This window comes from Peromyscus californicus, unplaced genomic scaffold (genome assembly GCF_007827085.1).
Source record: "Peromyscus californicus insignis strain IS unplaced genomic scaffold, ASM782708v3 Scaffold_17__1_contigs__length_78620276, whole genome shotgun sequence".
NCBI classification, from domain to species: domain Eukaryota; kingdom Metazoa; phylum Chordata; class Mammalia; order Rodentia; family Cricetidae; genus Peromyscus; species Peromyscus californicus.
In genome coordinates this window covers 28,356,324-28,363,231 of record NW_026294469.1, presented here as the reverse complement: position 1 = coordinate 28,363,231, position 6,908 = coordinate 28,356,324, and the positions used below count along the sequence as shown (strand labels likewise).

At 45.9% G+C, this 6,908-nt stretch overlaps 1 protein-coding gene across 4 annotated transcripts in view; it reads right to left on the bottom strand.

Moving 5' to 3' along the window:
* Arhgap26 (Rho GTPase activating protein 26) overlaps positions 1-1,458 on the bottom strand; it is a 729,500-nt gene extending 728,042 nt beyond the window's left edge. For all 4 annotated transcript variants that reach the window (XM_052742060.1, XM_052742061.1, XM_052742062.1 and 1 more), the window contains exon 1: positions 1,372-1,458. The gene's annotated coding sequence lies outside the window, so the exon portion shown is untranslated. The remainder of the gene's footprint in view (positions 1-1,371) is intronic.
* Positions 1,459-6,908: the final 5,450 nt, after the last annotated feature.

Sequence of the window (6,908 nt, the reverse complement as noted above, 5' to 3'; positions counted from 1 at the left end):
GGAGACAGTGACTAGGAAATGGAACTGTATCTCCAATCCGTACTAAACTCTTCCTTTCCTCATTGACTCCTTTAATCTACCCTAATTCCTTCCAGCTGCTGGGCTGTCCTTCCCATAGAAATAACAAAAACGAACAGTTACGAAGCACTGTCTTTGGGGCCCTTCACATCCATACCTCTCAACAATCCTATGTACAGATGTGACTAAACCACTTCTGACGGTGATGAGAAACACCCTGCAGCCAAAAGGGGAGGTTAGGAATATTCCCAAACCAGCCAGTCCATGGTGGCACACGCCTTTAATCTCAGCACTCAGGAGGCAGAGGCAGGTGGATCTCTCGTGTTCAAGGCCAGCCCACTCTATAGAGAGCGAGTTCGAAGTTTTTGGTTTCTCAAAAACCAAAACAAACAGACAAACAAAAAAATCTTGCCTAAGATTACACAGCTTGTGGCTGGTAAAGCCAGGAGTCATAAAGGCATCTGTACCTCCAAAGCCCATGGTCTTAACCACCTGAAGGAATCAGCCTCCTTTCCCATGGACCTGAAATTGGGCTTTTCTAGGATGCACCCTGGGCTAGAAACCAGGGGAATGAAACCCCTGTCTACAGCGGTCTCTGACTCTTAGTGGACACTGCATCTTGCCTCCCTGGACTCAGGTTTCTGTGCACTCCACCTCTAAAAAGGTATTTGAGCCGGGCGGTGGTGGCGCACGCCTTTAATCCCAGCACTCAAGAGGCAGAGCCAGGCGGATGGATCTCTGTGAGTTCGAGGCCAGCTTGGGCTACAGAGTGAGTTCCAGGACAGGCTCCAAAGCTACACAGAGAAACCCTGTCTCGAAAAACCAAAAAAAAGAAAAAGATATTTGAGGGTAAAAACCAGACCACAAAGGTGAAAGTGACACATTTTAGGAAGATGCTACAAAAATTCGCAAGAATCAATTTTTCGAGACATCTGAAACTATTCATACAAGTAGTCTTTCCCGTCAGGTGTGTCTTCTTAATTTCTATGGTGCTTTTTAAATTACAGAAGCAAAGCGAGCTCATAACAAATAGCAAAACCTTCTCATTTGGGGCAGGAGAGTTGGCTCAGCGGTTAAGAGCATAGGCTGCTCTTGCAGAGGACCCGGGTTCAATTCCCAGCAACCACATGGCAGCTCACTGTTCCAGGGGAGATCTGACCCCTTCACATAGACATACATGCAGGCAAAACACCAATGCACATAAAATAAACCTTAAAAACAAACAAAAAACACAACTCATTTTGCTCAACATTGCATTTATTTATGTATCTCCACATTGATCTGCCCAGAGCCATCTGTCCCTTAAACTAACACAAGTAACTGCATTATATGCATGGATTGAGATCTACTTACCCAGTTTCCTGTAGAAGAACATTTGGCTCATGACTCTTTGATGTTGTAATGGCCATGGACTATGTGAAATCGCTAAAGGCAGCCAGCCTATGAGGAAAAAGTGAAAATATTTGTCACTTGTGTATCTGGTCAGGGGTTACTTTCTAAAACGTGTAAGGAACTTCTACAATGCAGCAGCAACAACAACAATAACGAAAAGTAACAGTCCAATTTCAAAGCAGACATTTCTCTAATGGAGACGCACCAACAGCCAATAGCCACATGAAACAATGTTTGTTAGGTGGACGCTGTGGCACACACCTTCAACCCTGGCACTCGGGAGGTGGAGGCAAGAGGATCCCAAATTTGAGACTCTATTAGGATGAGGAGGTGGGAAGGAAGAAAAGGGGGGAGGGGAGAGAAAGAGGAGGAAGAGAAGAGGCAGGCAGCAGCAACAGCAGCAGAAGCAACTGCCTTACCAGAGCCTAGCAGCACAGCTATTATCAAGCAATAGAAAACAGCAAGTTGGCAACTCCGGGTGAGCAGTGAGGGAGCTGGGAAACTGCATTGCTGGTGGGATGATAGCAGCCACCATGGAAAATGGCATGGCAATACACAACCCTTAAAGCTAGACTACCTGGCCCGGCGTTGGTGGCACACGCTTTTAATCTCAAGCACTTGGGAGGCAGAGGCAGGCAAATCTCTGTGAGTTCGAGGCCAGCCTGGTGGTCTACAAAGCGAGTTCCAGGAAAGGCACAAAGCTACACAGAGAAACCCTGTCTCAAAAAAACCAAAAAGAAAAAAAAAAAAGCTAGACTACCAACAACCCCACTGCTGGGTATAAATCCAAGAGCATTGAAAGTAGGATCTGACACGTGCTTTTGCAAGCCTGACCTGAGTTTGATCCTTGGAAGTCATGTAAATAAAGATGGAAGGTGAGAACCAACTCCACAAATTTGTACTCTGACCTCCACACATGGACTGTGGCACACACACACACACACACACACACACACACACACACACACACACCATATCACATACAGACACACAGTAAATAAATAATCTCAGAGAGACAGTAACAGCACATCATATTTTCAGCACTATTTGTCATAGTAGAAACGTAGAGAACCACACACCCGCACCTACAATCCCAGCACTCAGGAGAGAGAGGCAGGATCAGGAGTTCAAGGTCAGCCTGAGCTCCATGAGACCTGTCTCACAAAACCAAAATGAAAGAGATCTGGGGACAACCTAAATATCTATTTAGGAATGAACGGATTCTTCTGGATACACTATACAGATAAAACGGAACTGTATTCAACCTCACACTTTTAATCCCAGCATTTAGGAGACAGAGGTAGGCAGAGCTCTGTGAGCTTGAGGCCATCCTGATCTACATATCAAGCTCCAGACCAGCTAGGGGAAAAAAAAGAAAGAGATAATGGCCAGGCGGTGGTGGCGCAAGCCTTTAATCCCAGGCAGAGCCAGGCGGCAAAGCGAGATCCAGGACAGGCACCAAAACTACACAGAGAAACCCTGTCTCCAAAAAACAAAAAAAAAAAAGGAGAGGGGGAGGCAGGCAGATAAGAAAGCAAAAAGAAATCAGGCATAGCAGGGTACACCTGTAATCCCAGCACTAGGGAGACAGCAGCAAGAGGCTTCTGAGTTTGAGGCTAGCCTGGGCTACACAGGAAGACCCTGTCTCAAAAACAAAGAAATTAAAAAGAAAATCTCTAGCTAACAGTACACGTGATGACTAGTGTTAAGTCCACTTGACAGAAGTAGAATCACTAGGAGACCAGGCTCTGGGCATGCCTGTGGGGGGCTCTGAGGGGGGACAATCCACTCACCCTGGATGGTGCCATTTCCCGGCTGGAATCCTGTACAGTGTGGAGATGGAAAGCTGAGCGAAGTACCCGTTCTTTCTCTCCTGCCTGACTCTGGATGCAATGGGACCAGGCATTTCAAGCTGTGAGCCAAAATGAACCACTTCTCCCTGAAGTTCTTTTGTCCGGTATTTTTGAAAGCAGCAGGAAAAGTCACTACAATAGCATGTGTCCCAGTAACCTAGAAAGTATCTGAGTTACAGCTGTTGGTGTTATTACTGAAATGGAACATAAGCTTAATAAAAGAGCCAATTCATATAATGTCATAAAGAATAAAAGCTGTTGCCAGGCAGTGGTGGGGCACACCTTTCTTTAATCCCAGCACTCTCTCTGAGTTCGAGACCAGCCTGGTCTACAGAGCGAGCGAGTTCCAGGGCAGCTAGAGTTGCACAGAGAAAGCCTGTCTCGAAAAACCAAAACAAACAAACAAAAAAAATTAAAAGACGAAGGAGGAGGAAGGGCTGTGAGTGCAGCTCAGAACCAGTGTTATTAGTCACTTGTCTTGCTGTTTCTAGCCGACAGAGGCAACTGAAGAAATGGGGGCATGGGGAGCTGGAGAGATGATGGCTCAGCAGTTAAGAGCACGGGCTGCTTTTCCAGAGGACCCAGGTTCAATTCCCAGCACCCACATGTAGCTCAAAGATGTAACTCCTCTTCAAGGAGATCTGATTCCCCCATACAGACACACGTGCAGGCAAAACATCTATGTATATAAAATAAATAAATTTAAAAAAAAAAAGGAAGAAAGAAAAGCAACAGAGGGCTGGGCTGGAGAGGTGGCTCAGAGGTTGAGAGCACTAACTGCTTTCCAGAGGACCCAGGTTCAATTCCTAGTGCCCACATGGCAGCTCACAGCAGTCTGTAACTCTAAGATCTGACACCTCGCACGGACAGACATGCAGGCAAAATACCAGTGCACATAAAATAAAAATAAATTAAGAAAAAAAAGAAAAAGAAACGGAACATTTATTTGGTACAGTCCATCATGTCAGGATGTCATGGAGGCAGGAGCTTGAAGCAGTCGGTCCCATCAGATCTGAGGTCAGGAAGCAGAAGGATACCGGTGTGCAGCAGGCCTTCTCCTTTTTATTCAGTCCTGCACCTTCATTTAGGGTGTCTCCTTGAACCTCCATAAACCTAATCTAGAGACTCCCTCCCAGACATGCCCAGGTTACTTCCACGGTGACTCTAAACCCCATCAAGTTAACAATCAAGATTGAGGACCACAGCTAGCAGGCTCTGGGTTCAATTCTCAGCATCCCATAGAGGAGAAAAATCCACAGAGTAGGCATCTCCTGCCCTTGAGGAATGGCTATTTCTGTGAGCAAACACATTCATAAACGTGTTATCCATCATGCTTTCATGTTAAGAACTACAGTGAGACTGACAAGACCGCCTTACTCTGAAGGGGAGGCCCTGGGAAGAAACACCTGCACCCAGGCTAAGAAGGAGTGGGCCAGGATGAGAAGCAGCCATAACGGAAAGGGCAACCTAGGCACAGTAACGAAATCTCCAGAAGTTTCATCTCATAAACACATCCAGGGGGCTCTAGGAATTCATAGAGCTCCATATAAGAGTAGGGATGGCGACATGGCTCAGTGAATTATGTCAGTTGCTACCAAACCTGATGATAGAGTTCAATCTCCAGAACTCACGTGGTGAGAGACCCAACTTTTGCAAGTTGTCTTCTGACCTCCACATGCATGCAATGTCACACAGGCACACAGAGACAGACAGACAGACAGAGACAGAGAGAGAAATACAGAGAGCGAGAAACAGAGAGACAGAGAGAGAAAAACAAAAATGGACAGAGAGAGAGGGAGAGAGAGAATATCCAACAGGGATGTACCCGAAAGAGTGATGGAAAAAGGCTGGAATGTGTCTCCTAAACATCCTGCCTTGAAGATGAAGTACAGAAACAGACTGCATGTTCTCGTAGAAAGTGTCTTGGCTGTCCCTGCATGTGCATTCAGCCATCTATAAATGGTCACTCGTGTTACCTCTGGGTCTCAGATTTAGGAACACAGCTGCTGTGTAGGAGCAGACATGCAACCTGCTTCCTCACTTTCTTTCCTTTTAGGCACGTATTCAGCAATGGAAGGGCTATAGAATATGAGAGATGGATGCTAAGTCCTTACAGAAACTGCTTTCCAAAGTGGTCGCACCAATACGAGATGGCAGGAAAGAAGTGAGCATGGAAAAGGAGAATGTGCGAAAGCACCTGATACGCATGTGTGAAGACGTCATGGAACTCTTTTATGCTCATGTAAAAACTGAAGAGCAAAAAGGGGGTTGAGTCGTTTTACATTCTTGTCAGTACTGCGTCAAGATTAATACCTTCTCCCTTGTCAACACTAGTAAAATCAGTCTCTTTAATTTCTGTGTATTTTTTTGGTTTATTCATTTTTATTTTATGTACATTGGTGTTTTGTCTTTGGTGTCGGGTCCCCTGGAACTGGAGTTACAGACAGATGTCAGCTGCCATGTGGGTGCTAGGAATTGAACCCGGGTCCTCTGTAAGCACAGCCAGTGCCCTTAACCTCAGAGCTCTCCCTGCTGTGGAATAATCCTTCTATACACTGTAGAAAATGTGTTGCTCTCATTGTTAATAAGGGCTGATTGGCCAATAGCTAAGCAGGATTTTGGGGGCAGAAAGCATGCTGGGAAGAAGGGCGGAGTAAGAAGAGTTGCCAGGAGACGCAGAGGGAACAAGACATGCTGGAGGAAAGGTAAAGCCACAAGCCACGTGGCAGAATACAGATTAATAGAAATGGGTTAATTTAAATTTTAAGAGCTAGTTAGTAATAAGCCTGAATTATCAGCCAAGCATTTATAATTAATATTTAAGGCTCTCTGTGGTTACTGGGAGCAACTGCCGAGACATAGAAAAAATCCACCTACATTTCTCCTGCCCCTACTTATAATAGCATTTAAAGACAAAACAACGACAAAACCAATGGAAATCCTTACATGAACAAGAGCCAGGCAATAGCAGTGCACATCTTTAATCCCAGCACTTGGGAGGTAGAGGCAGGCAGATCTCTGAGTTCGAGGCCAGCATGATCTACAGAGCAAGTTCCAGGATAGCCAGTTTCTCTACAGAGAAACTCTGTCTTGAAAAGCCAAAAGAGAAAGAGACAGAGACAGAGACAGAGACAGAGACAGAGACAGAGACATTTAGCTAGGCAGAATCCACCTATCTTTCTCCCTACCAATGATGGAGTTACAAGCACACACTTGCCTAGCTTATACATGGATATGTGGGGGGCCCAAAACAGCTTGACCACACAGCTGCCATGACAGGCTTAGAGGCCCAGACACAGCTTCTGTGACAGGCTTACTGGCAGGCAACACCCAGACCCAAGAAAAGCCATAAGCTGACCCCACCCAGGGAGGGCCTATATCTAAGGGGAAGTACCTGACATCCCAAACAGTCCAACCATTAGATAAGATGGCCAGATGTCCCTGAGTCTAGCACACACCTATTTCTGTTTTACAGATACCCCTAGACAAATGTCAGCCAATCAGGGTCTTGAACCCTGGAAATCCCCTCACCCCAACCTCTGCTATGACAAAAACTCTACCCTGCCTAGGCTCAGAGCTTTCTGCTCTCACTGCTGCACTGGACAGGAAATAAAGGCTCTTTGCTTTTACATATAGGATTCGGTC